The sequence below is a fragment of the Taudactylus pleione genome, unplaced genomic scaffold (assembly GCF_031769625.1).
Source record: "Taudactylus pleione unplaced genomic scaffold, aTauple2 ptg000109l, whole genome shotgun sequence".
Classification (NCBI taxonomy): domain Eukaryota; kingdom Metazoa; phylum Chordata; class Amphibia; order Anura; family Myobatrachidae; genus Taudactylus; species Taudactylus pleione.
Window position 1 is genome coordinate 14,024,065 of NW_028284511.1, and position 15,905 is coordinate 14,039,969.

At 31.3% G+C, this 15,905-nt stretch overlaps 8 non-coding genes across 8 annotated transcripts; all 8 read right to left on the bottom strand.

Moving 5' to 3' along the window:
• Positions 1 to 789: 789 nt before the first annotated feature.
• On the bottom strand, positions 790 to 862 carry TRNAT-UGU (transfer RNA threonine (anticodon UGU)). The gene has a single exon. It is a non-coding gene; the product is annotated as a tRNA-Thr (tRNA).
• A 1,307-nt stretch (positions 863 to 2,169) lies between these two features.
• TRNAT-UGU (transfer RNA threonine (anticodon UGU)) lies at positions 2,170 to 2,242 on the bottom strand. Its single transcript has one exon. It is a non-coding gene; the product is annotated as a tRNA-Thr (tRNA).
• A 4,359-nt stretch (positions 2,243 to 6,601) lies between these two features.
• TRNAT-UGU (transfer RNA threonine (anticodon UGU)) lies at positions 6,602 to 6,674 on the bottom strand. The gene has a single exon. It is a non-coding gene; the product is annotated as a tRNA-Thr (tRNA).
• A 1,300-nt stretch (positions 6,675 to 7,974) lies between these two features.
• TRNAT-UGU (transfer RNA threonine (anticodon UGU)) lies at positions 7,975 to 8,047 on the bottom strand. Its single transcript has one exon. It is a non-coding gene; the product is annotated as a tRNA-Thr (tRNA).
• A 1,300-nt stretch (positions 8,048 to 9,347) lies between these two features.
• On the bottom strand, positions 9,348 to 9,420 carry TRNAT-UGU (transfer RNA threonine (anticodon UGU)). The gene has a single exon. It is a non-coding gene; the product is annotated as a tRNA-Thr (tRNA).
• Positions 9,421 to 10,716: 1,296 nt separating this feature from the next.
• Positions 10,717 to 10,789, bottom strand: TRNAT-UGU (transfer RNA threonine (anticodon UGU)). Its single transcript has one exon. It is a non-coding gene; the product is annotated as a tRNA-Thr (tRNA).
• Positions 10,790 to 13,458: 2,669 nt separating this feature from the next.
• TRNAT-UGU (transfer RNA threonine (anticodon UGU)) lies at positions 13,459 to 13,531 on the bottom strand. Its single transcript has one exon. It is a non-coding gene; the product is annotated as a tRNA-Thr (tRNA).
• Positions 13,532 to 14,827: 1,296 nt separating this feature from the next.
• TRNAT-UGU (transfer RNA threonine (anticodon UGU)) lies at positions 14,828 to 14,900 on the bottom strand. The gene has a single exon. It is a non-coding gene; the product is annotated as a tRNA-Thr (tRNA).
• Between the last annotated feature and the right edge of the window lie 1,005 nt (positions 14,901 to 15,905).

A 15,905-nucleotide genomic window follows, 5' to 3' on the forward strand; every position in this document is an offset into this window, starting at 1 on the left:
ATAGCAATTTCTAACTTTTTTTAGCAAATAAAATCCAATATGTCATTGCATTTTATTAATTGTATCTCTTTGTCCAAAAAATCCACTTTTTACAAATGGCCTATTCTGATATATATGCAATATCTATAATTGAGGCATACCTGGTAGACACTTTGAATCAATTTATTTAAATGCATTTTAAAATGAGCATTTATATGTTAGTGTGGTGTGTATATAATACAGATACAAAATTGGTCATACTTTCCATGGCTTTCCAACTTTAGGATTAATATGGTGGAATTATTTCAAAATGTTACAGCCGGACATTTTTATAGAGTTATTTGTATTCATTAGTAGTCAATACCCTGAGTCTTCTTGCACATGTAGAGTGTATATGCTTTTATGTTCAAATCAGCCTTCAGTTATATCTATTGGCACCTATGTATATCAGTTCAAAAAATCGGTATCAATTGAGCAAGATGAATTCTGATCTATGCAGTGCATGTTGATATGTGCTTTAAATGCTCTTTTTAAAGAAAGATTATTGGAAATCTTTTATATAAATTTTATAATGATGGTGAATAACCATGCTGGGAGTATCAGTTTGTAAGGAAATTGGTCCAATAAAAGATAACACAAATATTTTCAAATATGCGCTTGAAACCAGTCAATAGATTAGACTGAATGTGATAAGTGTCTTTCCAATTTGGCTATATACATCATCTTCTCATTTAGCATAGTAAAGCGAAGTATTGCAATATAGGGTGCTGCAACTTAAGTTTTAGCAACTTTTAACAAAAAGGAAGCATCAGGCCCCAGTGAGATTTGAACTCACGACCCCTCGTTTACAAGACCAGTGCTCTAACCCCTGAGCTATGGAGCCATTTGGTTAAGCTCGTTTATACACATTTTGGTTTCTGGTTGAGGATTGAAAACGATATACAGCAAATTTCAAACCTTTTTTGGTAAATGTACTTTTTTCAATTACAATTGTTGTGTTTATGATCATCTTAAGGTTCTTCAAGATTGCATCAAGACAGTCACATAAAATTGGCAAAGTACTCATTGTCGTCTATAATAGACTAGGAATGTATTACTTTACTTCCTAAAGAGCTGTAGGAGAAAGGCCAGGTTAACATAAAACAAAATATTTTATTCACCTGCCTTATAAAGGAACACTTCAACTTTGGTTTTCATTATACTTTAACACTAATATGACAATTTTAAATGTAAGCTTATGTATAATGTTTTATTTCAGTTGGTCCTATCTATTGTGATGTTGAATCCTTTTCTGTATTATTTATGTTGACATTTATGAAAACCTGTAGAAGTAGTGTAGGACACCTATGTAAATTGGTGAATAGAAATGTTTCTAAAACTGTGAAAAGTAATACATAGCAATTTCTAACTTTTTTTAGCAAATAAAATCCAATATGTCATTGCATTTTATTAATTGTATCTCTTTGTCCAAAAATCCACTTTTTACAAATGGCCTATTCTGATATATATGCAATATCTATAATTGAGGCATACCTGGTAGACACTTTGAATCAATTTATTTAAATGCATTTTAAAATGAGCTTTCATATGTTTGTGTGGTGTGTATATAACACACATACAAAATTGGTCATACTTTCCATGGCTTTCCAACTTTAGGATTAATATGGAGGAATTATTTCAAAATGTTACAATGTTACAGCCGGACATTTTTATAGAGTTATTTGTATTCATTAGTACTCAATACCCTGAGTCTGCTTGCACATGTAGAGTGTATATGCTTTTATGTTCAAATCAGCCTTCAGTTATATCTATTGGCACCTATGTATATCAGTTCAAAAAATCGGTATCAATTGAGCAAGATGAATTCTGATCTATGCAGTGCATGTTGATATGTGCTTTAAATGCTCTTTTTAAAGAAAGATTATTGGAAATCTTTTATATAAATTTTATAATGATGGTGAATAACCATGCTGGGAGTATCAGTTTGTAAGGAAATTGGTCCAATAAAAGATAACACAAATATTTTCAAATATGCGCTTGAAACCAGTCAATAGATTAGACTGAATGTGATAAGTGTCTTTCCAATTTGGCTATATACATCATCTTCTCATTTAGCGTAGTAAAGCGAAGTATTGCAATATAGGGTGCTGCAACTTAAGTTTTAGCAACTTTTAACAAAAGGGAAGCATCAGGCCCCAGTGAGATTTGAACTCACGACCCCTGGTTTACAAGACCAGTGCTCTAACCCCTGAGCTATGGAGCCATTTGGTTAAGCTCGTTTATACACATTTTGGTTTCTGGTTGAGGATTGAAAACGATATACAGCAAATTTCAAACCTTTTCCGGTAAATGTACTTTTTTCAATTACAATTGTTGTGTTTATGGTCATCTTAAGGTTCTTCAAGATTGCATCAAGACAGTCACATAAAATTGGCAAAGTACTCATAGTCATCTATAATAGACTAGGAATGTATTACTTTACTTCCTAAAGAGCTGTAGGAGAAAGGCCAGGTTAACATAAAATAAAATATTTTATCCACCTGCCTTATAAAGGAACACTTCAACTTTGGTTTTCATTATACTTTAACACTAAAATGACAATTTAAAATGTAAGCTTATGTATAATGTTTTATTTCAGTTGGTCCTATCTATTGTGATGTTGAATCCTTTTCTGTATTATTTATGGGGACATTTATGAAAACATGTAGAAGTAGTGTAGGACACCTATGTAAATTGGTGAATAGAAATGTTTCTAAAACTGTAAAAAGTAATACATAGCAATTTCTAACTTTTTTTAGCAAATAAAATCCAATATGTCATTGGATTTTATTAATTGTATCTCTTTGTCCAAAAATCCACTTGTTACAAATGGCCTATTCTGATATATATGCAATACCTATAATTGAGGTATACCTGGTAAACACTTTGAATCAATTTATTTAAATGCATTTTAAAATGAGCTTTTATATGTTAGTGTGGTGTGTATATAATACAGATACAAAATTGGTCATACTTTCCATGGCTTTCCAACTTTAGGATTAATATGGTGGAATTATTTCAAAATGTTACAGCTGGACATTTGTATAGAGTTATTTGTATTCATTAGTGGTCATTATCCTGAGTCTGCTTGCACATGTAGAGTGTATATGCTTTCATGTTGAAATCACCTTTCAGTTATATCTATTGGCACCTATGTATGTCAGTTCAAAAAATCGGTATCAATTGAGCAAGATGAATTCTGATCTATGCAGTGCATGTTGATATGTGCTTTAAATGCTCTTTTAAAAGAAAGATTATTGGAAATCTTTTATATAAATTTTATAATGATGGTGAATAACCATGCTGGGAGTATCAGTTTGTAAGGAAATTGGTCCAATAAAAGATAACACAAATATATTCAAATATGCGCTTGAAACCAGTCAATAGATTAGACTGAATGTGATAAGTGTCTTTCCAATTTGGCTATATACATCATCTTCTCATTTAGCGTAGTAAAGCGGAGTATTGCAATATAGGGTGCTGCAACTTAAGTTTTAGCAACTGTAACAATAAAGAAGCATCATGCCAAAGTGAGATTTGAATTCACGACCCCTGGTTTACAAGACCCGTGCTCTGACCCCTGAGATATGGAGCCATTTGGTTAAGAGCTTTTACACACATTTTGGTTTCTGGTTGAGGATTGAAAACGATATACAGCAAATTTCAAATCTTTTCCGGTAAATGTACTTTTTTCAATTACAATTGTTGTGTTTATGGTTATCTTAAGGTTCTTAAAGATTGCATCAAGACAGTCACATAAAATTGGCAAAGTACTCATAGTCGTCTATAATAGACTAGGAATGTATTACTTTACTTCCTAAAGAGCTGTAGGAGAAAGGCCAGGTTAACATAAAACAAAATTTTTTATCCACCTGCCTTATAAAGGAACACTTCAACTTTGGTTTTCATTATACTTTAACACTAATATGACAATTTAAAATGTAAGCTTATGTATAATGTTTAATTTCAGTTGGTCCTATCTATTGTGATGTTGAATCCTTTTCTGTATTATTTATGGGGACATTTATGAAAACATGTAGAAGTAGTGTAGGACACCTATGTAAATTGGTGAATAGAAATGTTTCTAAAACTGTAAAAAGTAATACATAGCAATTTCTAACTTTTTTTAGCAAATAAAATCCAATATGTCATTGGATTTTATTAATTGTATCTCTTTGTCCAAAAGTCAACTTGTTACAAATGGCCTATTCTGATATATATGCAATACCTATAATTGAGGTATACCTGGTAGACACTTTGAATCAATTTATTTAAATGCATTTTAAAATGAGCTTTCATATGTTAGTGTGGTGTGTATATAACACACATACAAAATTGGTCATACTTTATAATGGCTTTCCAACTTTAGGATTAATATGGTGGAATTATATCAAAATATTACAGCCGGACATTTTTATGGAGTTATTTGTATTCATTAGTAGTCAATACCCTGAGTCTTCTTGCACATGTAGAGTGTATATGCTTTAATGTTCAAATCAGCCTTCAGTTATATCTATTGGCACCTATGTATATCAGTTCAAAAAATCGGTATCAATTGAGCAAGATGAATTCTGATCTATGCAGTGCATGTTGATATGTGCTTTAAATGCTCTTTTTAAAGAAAGATTATTAGAAATCTTCTATATAAATTTTATAATGATGGTGAATAACCATGCTGGGAGTATCAGTTTGTAAGGAAATTGGTCCAATAAAAGATAACACAAATATTTTCAAATATGCGCTTGAAACCAGTCAATAGATTAGACTGAATGTGATAAGTGTCTTTCCAATTTGGCTATATACATCATCTTCTCATTTAGCGTAGTAAAGCGGAGTATTGCAATATAGGGTGCTGCAACTTAAGTTTTAGCAACTGTAACAATAAAGAAGCATCATGCCACAGTGAGATTTGAACTCACGACCCCTGGTTTACAAGACCAGTGTTCTAACCCCTGAGATATGGAGCCATTTGGTTAAGCTCGTTTATACACATTTTGGTTTCTGGTTGAGGATTGAAAACGATATACAGCAAATTTCAAAGCTTTTCCGGTAAATGTACTTTTTTCAATTACAATTGTTGTGTTTATGGTCATCTTAAGGTTCTTCAAGATTGCATCAAGACAGTCACATAAAATTGGCAAAGTACTCATAGTCATCTATAATAGACTAGGAATGTATTACTTTACTTCCTGAAGAGCTGTAGGAGAAAGGCCAGGTTAACATAAAACAAAATATTTTATCCACCTGCCTTGTAAAGGAACACTTCAACTTTGGTTTTCATTATACTTTAACACTAATATGACAATTTAAAATGTAAGCTTATGTATAATGAAAACAATATACAGCAAATTTCAAAGCTTTTCCGGTAAATGTACTTTTTTCAATTACAATTGTTGTGTTTATGGTCATCTTAAGGTTTTTCAAGATTGCATCAAGACAGTCACATAAAATTGGCAAAGTACTCATAGTCGTCTATAATAGACTAGGAATGTATTACTTTACTTCTTAAAGAGCTGTAGGAGAAAGGCCAGGTTAACATAAAACAAAATATTTTATCCACCTGCCTTATAAAGGAACACTTCAACTTTGGTTTTCATTATACTTTAACACTAATATGACAATTTAAAATGTAAGCTTATGTATAATGTTTTCTTTCAGTTGGTCCTATCTATTGTGATGTTGAATCCTTTACTGTATTATTTATGGGGACATTTATGAAAACATGTAGAAGTAGTGTAGGACACCTATGTAAATTGGTGAATAGAAATGTTTCTAAAACTGTAAAAAGTAATACATAGCTATTTCTAACTTTTTTTAGCAAATAAAATCCAATATGTCATTGGATTTTATTAATTGTATCTCTTTGTCCAAAAATCCACTTTTTACAAATGGCCTATTCTGATATATATGCAATATCTATAATTGAGGCATACCTGGTAGACACTTTGAATCAATTTATTTAAATGCATTTTAAAATGAACTTTTATGTGTTAGTGTGGTGTGTATATAATACAGATACAAAATTGGTCATACTTTCCATGGCTTTCCAACTTTAGGATTAATATGATGGAATTATTTCAAAATGTTACAGCCGGACATTTTTATAGAGTTATTTGTATTCATTAGTAGTCATTATCCTGAGTCTGCTTGCACATGTAGAGTGTATATGCTTTCATGTTCAAATCAGCCTTCAGTTATATCTATTGGCACCTATGTATATCAGTTCAAAAAATCGGTATCAATTGAGCAAGATGAATTCTGATCTATGCAGTGCATGTTAATATGTGCTTTAAATGCTCTTTTTAAAGAAAGATTATTGGAAATCTTTTATATAAATTTTATAATGATGGTGAATAACCATGCTGGGAGTATCAGTTTGTAAGGAAATTGGTCCAATAAAATATAACTCAAATATTTTCAAATAAGTGCTTGAAAAACCAGTCAATAGATTAGACTGAATGTGATAAGTGTCTTTCCAATTTGGCTATATACATCATCTTCTCATTTAGCGTAGTAAAACGGAGTATTGCAATATAGGGTGCTGAAACTTAAGTTTTAGCAACTGTAACAATAAGGAAGCATCAGGCCCCAGTGAGATTTGAACTCACGACCCCTGGTTTACAAGACCAGTGCTCTAACCCCTGAGCTATGGAGCCATTTGTTTAAGAGCTTTTATACACATTTTGGTTTCTGGTTGAGGATTGAAAACGATATACAGCAAATTTCAAAGCTTTTCCGGTAAATGTACTTTTTTCATTTACAATTGTTGTGTTTATGGTCATCTTAAGGTTCTTCAAGATTGCATCAAGACAGTCCCATAAAATTGGCAAAGTACTCTTAGTCGTCTATAATAGACTAGGAATGTATTACTTTACTTCTTAAAGAGCTGTAGGAGAAAGGCCAGGTTAACATAAAACTAAATATTTTATCCACCTGCCTTATAAAGGAACACTTCAACTTTGGTTTTCATTATACTTTAACACTAATATGACAATTTAAAATGTAAGCTTATGTATAATGTTTTCTTTCAGTTGGTCCTATCTATTGTGATGTTGAATCCTTTACTGTATTATTTATGGGGACATTTATGAAAACATGTAGAAGTAGTGTAGGACACCTTTGTAAATTGGTGAATAGAAATGTTTCTAAAACTGTAAAAAGTAATACATAGCAATTTCTAACTTTGTTTAGCAAATAAAATCCAATATGTCATTGGATTTTATTAATTGTATCTCTTTGTCCAAAAATCCACTTTTTACAAATGGCCTATTCTGATATATATGCAATATCTATAATTGAGGCATACCTGGTAGACCCTTTGAATCAATTTATTTAAATGCATTTTAAAATGAGCTTTTATATGTTAGTGTGGTGTGTGTATATAATACAGATACAAAATTGGTCATACTTTCCATGGCTTTCCAACTTTAGGATTAATATGATGGAATTATTTCAAAATGTTACAGCCGGACATTTTTATAGAGTTATTTGTATTCATTAGTAGTCATTATCCTGAGTCTGCTTGCACATGTAGAGTGTATATGCTTTCATGTTCAAATCAGCCTTCAGTTATATCTATTGGCACCTATGTATATCAGTTCAAAAAATCGGTATCAATTGAGCAAGATGAATTCTGATCTATGCAGTGCATGTTAATATGTGCTTTAAATGCTCTTTTTAAAGAAAGATTATTGGAAATCTTTTATATAAATTTTATAATGATGGTGAATAACCATGCTGGGAGTATCAGATTGTAAGGAAATTGGTCCAATAAAATATAACTCAAATATTTTCAAATAAGTGCTTGAAACCAGTCAATAGATTAGACTGAATGTGATAAGTGTCTTTCCAAATTGGCTATATACATCATCTTCTCATTTAGCGTAGTAAAGCGGAGTATTGCAATATAGGGTGCTGCAACTTAAGTTTTAGCAATTGTAACAATAAAGAAGTATCAGGCCCCAGTGAGATTTGAACTCACGACCCCTAGTTTACAAGATCAGTGCTCTAACCACTGAGATATGGAGCCATTTGTTTAAGAGATTTTATACACATTTTGGTTTCTGGTTGAGGATTGAAAACGATATACAGCAAATTTCAAAGCTTTTCCGGTAAATTTACTTTTTTCAATTACAATTGTTGTGTTTATGGTCATCTTAAGGTTCTTCAAGATTGCATCAAGACAGTCCCATAAAATTGGCTAAGTAATCATAGTCGTCTATAATAGACTAGGAATGTATTACTTTACTTCTTAAAGAGCTGTAGGAGAAAGGCCAGGTTAACATAAAACAAAATATTTTATCCACCTGCCTTATAAAGGAACACTTCAACTTTGGTTTTCATTATACTTTAACACTAATATGACAATTTAAAATGTAAGCTTATGTATAATGTTTTCTTTCAGTTGGTCCTATCTATTGTGATGTTGAATCCTTTACTGTATTATTTATGGGGACATTTATGAAAACATGTAGAAGTAGTGTAGGACACCTATGTAAATTGGTGAATAGAAATGTTTCTAAAACTGTAAAAAGTAATACATAGCAATTTCTAACTTTTTTTAGCAAATAAAATCCAATATGTCATTGGATTTTATTAATTGTATCTCTTTGTCCAAAAATCCACTTTTTACAAATGGCCTATTCTGATATATATGCAATATCTATAATTGAGGCATACCTGGTAGACACTTTGAATCAATTTATTTAAATGCATTTTAAAATGAGCTTTTATATGTTAGTGTGGTGTGTGTATATAATACAGATACAAAATTGGTCATACTTTCCATGGCTTTCCAACTTTAGGATTAATATGGTGGAATTATTTCAAAATGTTACAGCCGGACATTTTTATAGAGTTATTTGTATTCATTAGTAGTCATTATCCTGAGTCTGCTTGCACATGTAGAGTGTATATGCTTTCATGTTCAAATCAGCCTTCAGTTATATCTATTGGCACCTATGTATAATAGTTCAAAAAATCGGTATCAATTGAGCAAGATGAATTCTGATCTATGCAGTGCATGTTAATATGTGCTTTAAATGCTCTTTTTAAAGAAAGATTATTGGAAATCTTTTATATAAATTTTATAATGATGGTGAATAACCATGCTGGGAGTATCAGTTTGTAAGGAAATTGGTCCAATAAAATATAACTCAAATATTTTCAAATAAGTGCTTGAAACCAGTCAATAGATTAGACTGAATGTGATAAGTGTCTTTCCAATTTGGCTATATACATCATCTTCTCATTTAGCGTAGTAAAGCGGAGTATTGCAATATAGGGTGCTGCAACTTAAGTTTTAGCAACTGTAACAATAAGGAAGCATCAGGCCCCAGTGAGATTTGAACTCACGACCCCTGGTTTACAAGACCAGTGCTCTAACCCCTGAGCTATGGAGCCATTTGTTCAAGAGCTTTTATACACATTTTGGTTTCTGGTTGAGGATTGAAAACGATATACAGCAAATTTCAAAGCTTTTCGGGTAAATGTACATTTTTCAAGTAGAATTGTTGTGTTTATGGTCATCTTAAGGTACTTCAAGATTGCATCAAGACAGTCACATAAAATTGGCAAAGTACTCATAGTCGTCTATAATAGACAAGGAATGTATTACTTTGCTTCTTAAAGAGCTGTAGGAGAAAGGCCAGGTTAACATAAAACAAAATATTTTATCCACCTGCCTTATAAAGGAACACTTCAACTTTGGTTTTCATTATACTTTAACACTAATATGACAATTTAAAATGTAAGCTTATGTATAATGTTTTCTTTCAGTTGGTCCTATCTATTGTGATGTTGAATCCTTTTCTGTATTATTTATGGGGTTTTATGAAAACAAGTAGAAGTAGTGTAGGACACCTATGTAAATTGGTGAATAGAAATGTTTCTAAAACTGTAAAAAGTAATACATAGCAATTTCTAACTTTTTTTAGCAAATAAAATCCAATATGTCATTGCATTTTATTAATTGTATCTCTTTGTCCAAAAATCCACTTTTTACAAATGGCCTATTCATATATATATGCAATATCTATAATTGAGGCATACCTGGTAGACACTTTGAATCAATTTATTTAAATGCATTTTAAAATGAGCTTTTATATGTTAGTGTGGTGTGTATATAATACAGATACAAAATTGGTCATACTTTCCATGGCTTTCCAACTTTAGGATTAATATGGTGGAATTATTTCAAAATGTTACAGCCGGACATTTTTATAGAGTTATTTGTATTCATTAGTAGTCATTATCCTGAGTCTGCTTGCACATGTAGAGTGTATATGTTTTCATGTTCAAATCAGCCTTCAGTTATATCTATTGGCACCTATGTATATCAGTTCAAAAAATCGGTATCAATTGAGCAAGATGAATTCTGATCTATGCTGTGCATGTTAATATGTGCTTTAAATGCTCTTTTTAAAGAAAGATTATTGGAAATCTTTTATATAAATTTTATAATGATGGTGAATAACCAAGCTGGGAGTATCAGTTTGTAAGGAAATTGGTCCAATAAAATATAACACAAATATTTTCAAAAATGCACTTGAAACCAGTCAATAGATTAGACTGTATGTGATAAGTGTCTTTCCAATTTGGCTATATACATCATCTTCTCATTTAGCATAGTAAAGCGGAGTATTGCAATACAGGGTGCTGCAACTTAAGTTTTAGCAACTGTAACAATAAGGAAGCATCATGCCCCAGTGAGATTTGAACTCACGACCCCTGGTTTACAAGACCAGTGCTCTAACCCCTGAGATATGGAGCCATTTGTTCAAGTGTTTTTATACACATTTTGGTTTCTGGTTGAGGATTGAAAACGATATACAGCAAATTTCAAAGCTTTTCGGGTAAATGTACATTTTTCAAGTAGAATTGTTGTGTTTATGGTCATCTTAAGGTACTTCAAGATTGCATCAAGACAGTCACATAAAATTGGCAAAGTACTCATAGTCATCTATAATAGACAAGGAATGTATTACTTTGCTTCTTAAAGAGCTGTAGGAGAAAGGCCAGGTTAACATAAAACAAAATATTTTATCCACCTGCCTTATAAAGGAACACTTCAACTTTGGTTTTCATTATACTTTAACACTAATATGACAATTTAAAATGTAAGTTTATGTATAATGTTTTCTTTCAGTTGGTCCTATCTTTTGTGATGTTGAATCCTTTTCTGTATTATTTATGGGGTTTTATGAAAACAAGTAGAAGTAGTGTAGGACACCTATGTAAATTGGTGAATAGAAATGTTTCTAAAACTGTAAAAAGTAATACATAGCAATTTCTAACTTTTTTTAGCAAATAAAATCCAATATGTCATTGGATTTTATTAATTGTATCTCTTTGTCCAAAAATCCACTTTTTACAAATGGCCTATTCTGATATATATGCAATATCTATAATTGAGGCATACCTGGTAGACACTTTGAATCAATTTATTTAAATGCATTTTAAAATGAGCTTTTATATGTTAGTGTGGTGTGTGTATATAATACAGATACAAAATTGGTCATACTTTCCATGGCTTTCCAACTTTAGGATTAATATGGTGGAATTATTTCAAAATGTTACAGCCGGACATTTTTATAGAGTTATTTGTATTCATTAGTAGTCATTATCCTGAGTCTGCTTGCACATGTAGAGTGTATATGCTTTCATGTTCAAATCAGCCTTCAGTTATATCTATTGGCACCTATGTATATCAGTTCAAAAAATCGGTATCAATTGAGCAAGAAGAATTCTGATCTATGCAGTGCATGTTAATATGTGCTTTAAATTCTCTTTTTAAAGAAAGATTATTGGAAATCTTTTATAGAAATTTTATAATGATGGTGAATAACCATGCTGGGAGTATCAGTTTGTAAGGAAATTGGTCCAATAAAAGATAACACAAATATTTTCAAATATGCACTTGATACCAGTCAATAGATTAGACTGAATGTGATAAGTGTCTTTCCAATTTGGCTATATACATCATCTTCTCATTTAGCATAGTAAAGCGGAGTATTGCAATACAGGGTGCTGCAACTTAAGTTTTAGCAACTGTAACAATAAGGAAGCATCAGGCCCCAGTGAGATTTGAACTCACGACCCCTGATTTACAAGACCAGTGCTCTAACTCCTGAGATATGGAGCCATTTGTTCAAGAGCTTTTATACACATTTTGGTTTCTGGTTGAGGATTGAAAACGATATACAGCAAATTTCAAAGCTTTTCGGGTAAATGTACATTTTTCAAGTAGAATTGTTGTGTTTATGGTCATCTTAAGGTTCTTCAAGATTGCATCAAGACAGTCACATAAAATTGGCAAAGTACTCATAGTCGTCTATAATAGACTAGGAATGTATTACTTTGCTTCTTAAAGAGCTGTAGGAGAAAGGCCAGGTTAACATAAAACAAAATATTTTATCCACCTGCCTTATAAAGGAACACTTCAACTTTGGTTTTCATTATACTTTAACACTAATATGACAATTTAAAATGTAAGCTTATGTATAATGTTTTCTTTCAGTTGGTCCTATTTATTGTGATGTTGAATCCTTTTCTGTATTATTTATGGGGTTTTATGAAAACAAGTAGAAGTAGTGTAGGACACCTATGTAAATTGGTGAATAGAAATGTTTCTAAAACTGTAAAAAGTAATACATAGCAATTTCTAACTTTTTTTAGCAAATAAAATCCAATATGTCATTGCATTTTATTAATTGTATCTCTTTGTCCAAAAATCCACTTTTTACAAATGGCCTATTCTGATATATATGCAATATCTATAATTGAGGCATACCTGGTAGACACTTTGAATCAATTTATTTAAATGCATTTTAAAATGAGCTTTTATATGTTAGTGTGGTGTGTGTATATAATACAGATACAAAATTGGTCATACTTTCCATGGCTTTCCAACTTTAGGATTAATATGGTGGAATTATTTCAAAATGTTACAGCCGGACATTTTTATAGAGTTATTTGTATTCATTAGTAGTCATTATCCTGAGTCTGCTTGCACATGTAGAGTGTATATGCTTTCATGTTCAAATCAGCCTTCAGTTATATCTATTGGCACCTATGTATAATAGTTCAAAAAATCGGTATCAATTGAGCAAGATGAATTCTGATCTATGCAGTGCATGTTGATATGTGCTTTAAATGCTCTTTTTAAAGAAAGATTATTGGAAATCTTTTATATAAATTTTATAATGATGGTGAATAACCATGCTGGGAGTATCAGTTTGTAAGGAAATTGGTCCAATAAAATATAACTCAAATATTTTCAAATAAGTGCTTGAAACCAGTCAATAGATTAGACTGTATGTGATAAGTGTCTTTCCAATTTGGCTATATACATCATCTTCTCATTTAGCGTAGTAAAGCGGAGTATTGCAATATAGGGTGCTGCAACTTAAGTTTTAGCAATTGTAACAATAAAGAAGTATCAGGCCCCAGTGAGATTTGAACTCACGACCCCTGGTTTACAAGACCAGTGCTCTAACCCCTGAGCTATGGAGCCATTTGTTCAAGAGCTTTTATACACATTTTGGTTTCTGGTTGAGGATTGAAAACGATATACAGCAAATTTCAAAGCTTTTCGGGTAAATGTACATTTTTCAAGTAGAATTGTTGTGTTTATGGTCATCTTAAGGTTCTTCAAGATTGCATCAAGACAGTCCCATAAAATTGGCAAACTACTCATAGTCGTCTATAATAGACTAGGAATGTATTACTTTGCTTCTTAAAGAGCTGTAGGAGAAAGGCCAGGTTAACATAAAACAAAATATTTTATCCACCTGCCTTATAAAGGAACACTTCAACTTTGGTTTTCATTATACTTTAACACTAATATGACAATTTAAAATGTAAGCTTATGTATAATGTTTTCTTTCAGTTGGTCCTATCTATTGTGATGTTGAATCCTTTTCTGTATTATTTATGGGGTTTTATGAAAACAAGTAGAAGTAGTGTAGGACACCTATGTAAATTGGTGAATAGAAATGTTTCTAAAACTGTAAAAAGTAATACATAGCAATTTCTAACTTTTTTTAGCAAATAAAATCCAATATGTCATTGCATTTTATTAATTGTATCTCTTTGTCCAAAAATCCACTTTTTACAAATGGCCTATTCTGATATATATGCAATATCTATAATTGAGGCATACCTGGTAGACACTTTGAATCAATTTATTTAAATGCATTTTAAAATGAGCTTTTATATGTTAGTGTGGTGTGTATATAATACAGATACAAAATTGGTCATACTTTCCATGGCTTTCCAACTTTAGGATTAATATGGTGGAATTATTTCAAAATGTTACAGCCGGACATTTTTATAGAGTTATTTGTATTCATTAGTAGTCATTATCCTGAGTCTGCTTGCACATGTAGAGTGTATATGTTTTCATGTTCAAATCAGCCTTCAGTTATATCTATTGGCACCTATGTATATCAGTTCAAAAAATCGGTATCAATTGAGCAAGATGAATTCTGATCTATGCAGTGCATGTTAATATGTGCTTTAAATGCTCTTTTTAAAGAAAGATTATTGGAAATCTTTTATATAAATTTTATAATGATGGTGAATAACCATGCTGGGAGTATCAGTTTGTAAGGAAATTGGTCCAATAAAATATAACTCAAATATTTTCAAATAAGTGCTTGAAACCAGTCAATAGATTAGACTGAATGTGATAAGTGTCTTTCCAATTTGGCTATATACATCATCTTCTCATTTAGCGTAGTAAAGCGGAGTATTGCAATATAGGGTGCTGCAACTTAAGTTTTAGCAACTGTAACAATAAGGAAGCATCAGGCCCCAGTGAGATTTGAACTCATGACCCCTGGTTTACAAGACCAGTGCTCTAACCCCTGAGCTATGGAGCCATTTGTTTAAGAGCTTTTATACACATTTTGGTTTCTGGTTGAGGATTGAAAACGATATACAGCAAATTTCAAAGCTTTTCCGGTAAATGTACTTTTTTCATTTACAATTGTTGTGTTTATGGTCATCTTAAGGTTCTTCAAGATTGCATCAAGACAGTCCCATAAAATTGGCAAAGTACTCTTAGTCGTCTATAATAGACTAGGAATGTATTACTTTACTTCTTAAAGAGCTGTAGGAGAAAGGCCAGGTTAACATAAAACAAAATATTTTATCCACCTGCCTTATAAAGGAACACTTCAACTTTGGTTTTCATTATACTTTAACACTAATATGACAATTTAAAATGTAAGCTTATGTATAATGTTTTCTTTCAGTTGGTCCTATCTATTGTGATGTTGAATCCTTTACTGTATTATTTATGGGGACATTTATGAAAACATGTAGAAGTAGTGTAGGACACCTATGTAAATTGGTGAATAGAAATGTTTCTAAAACTGTAAAAAGTAATACATAGCAATTTCTAACTTTTTTTAGCAAATAAAATCCAATATGTCATTGGATTTTATTAATTGTATCTCTTTGTCCAAAAATCCACTTTTTACAAATGGCCTATTCTGATATATATGCAATATCTATAATTGAGGCATACCTGGTAGACACTTTGAATCAATTTATTTAAATGCATTTTAAAATGAGCTTTTATATGTTAGTGTGGTGTGTATATAATACAGATACAAAATTGGTCATACTTTCCATGGCTTTCCAACTTTAGGATTAATATGATGGAATTATTTCAAAATGTTACAGCCGGACATTTTTATAGAGTTATTTGTATTCATTAGTAGTCATTATCCTGAGTCTGCTTGCACATGTAGAGTGTATATGCTTTCATGTTCAAATCAGCCTTCAGTTATATCTATTGGCACCTATGTATATCAGTTCAAAAAATCGGTATCAATTGAGCAAGATGAATTCTGATCTATGCAGTGCATGTTAATATGTGC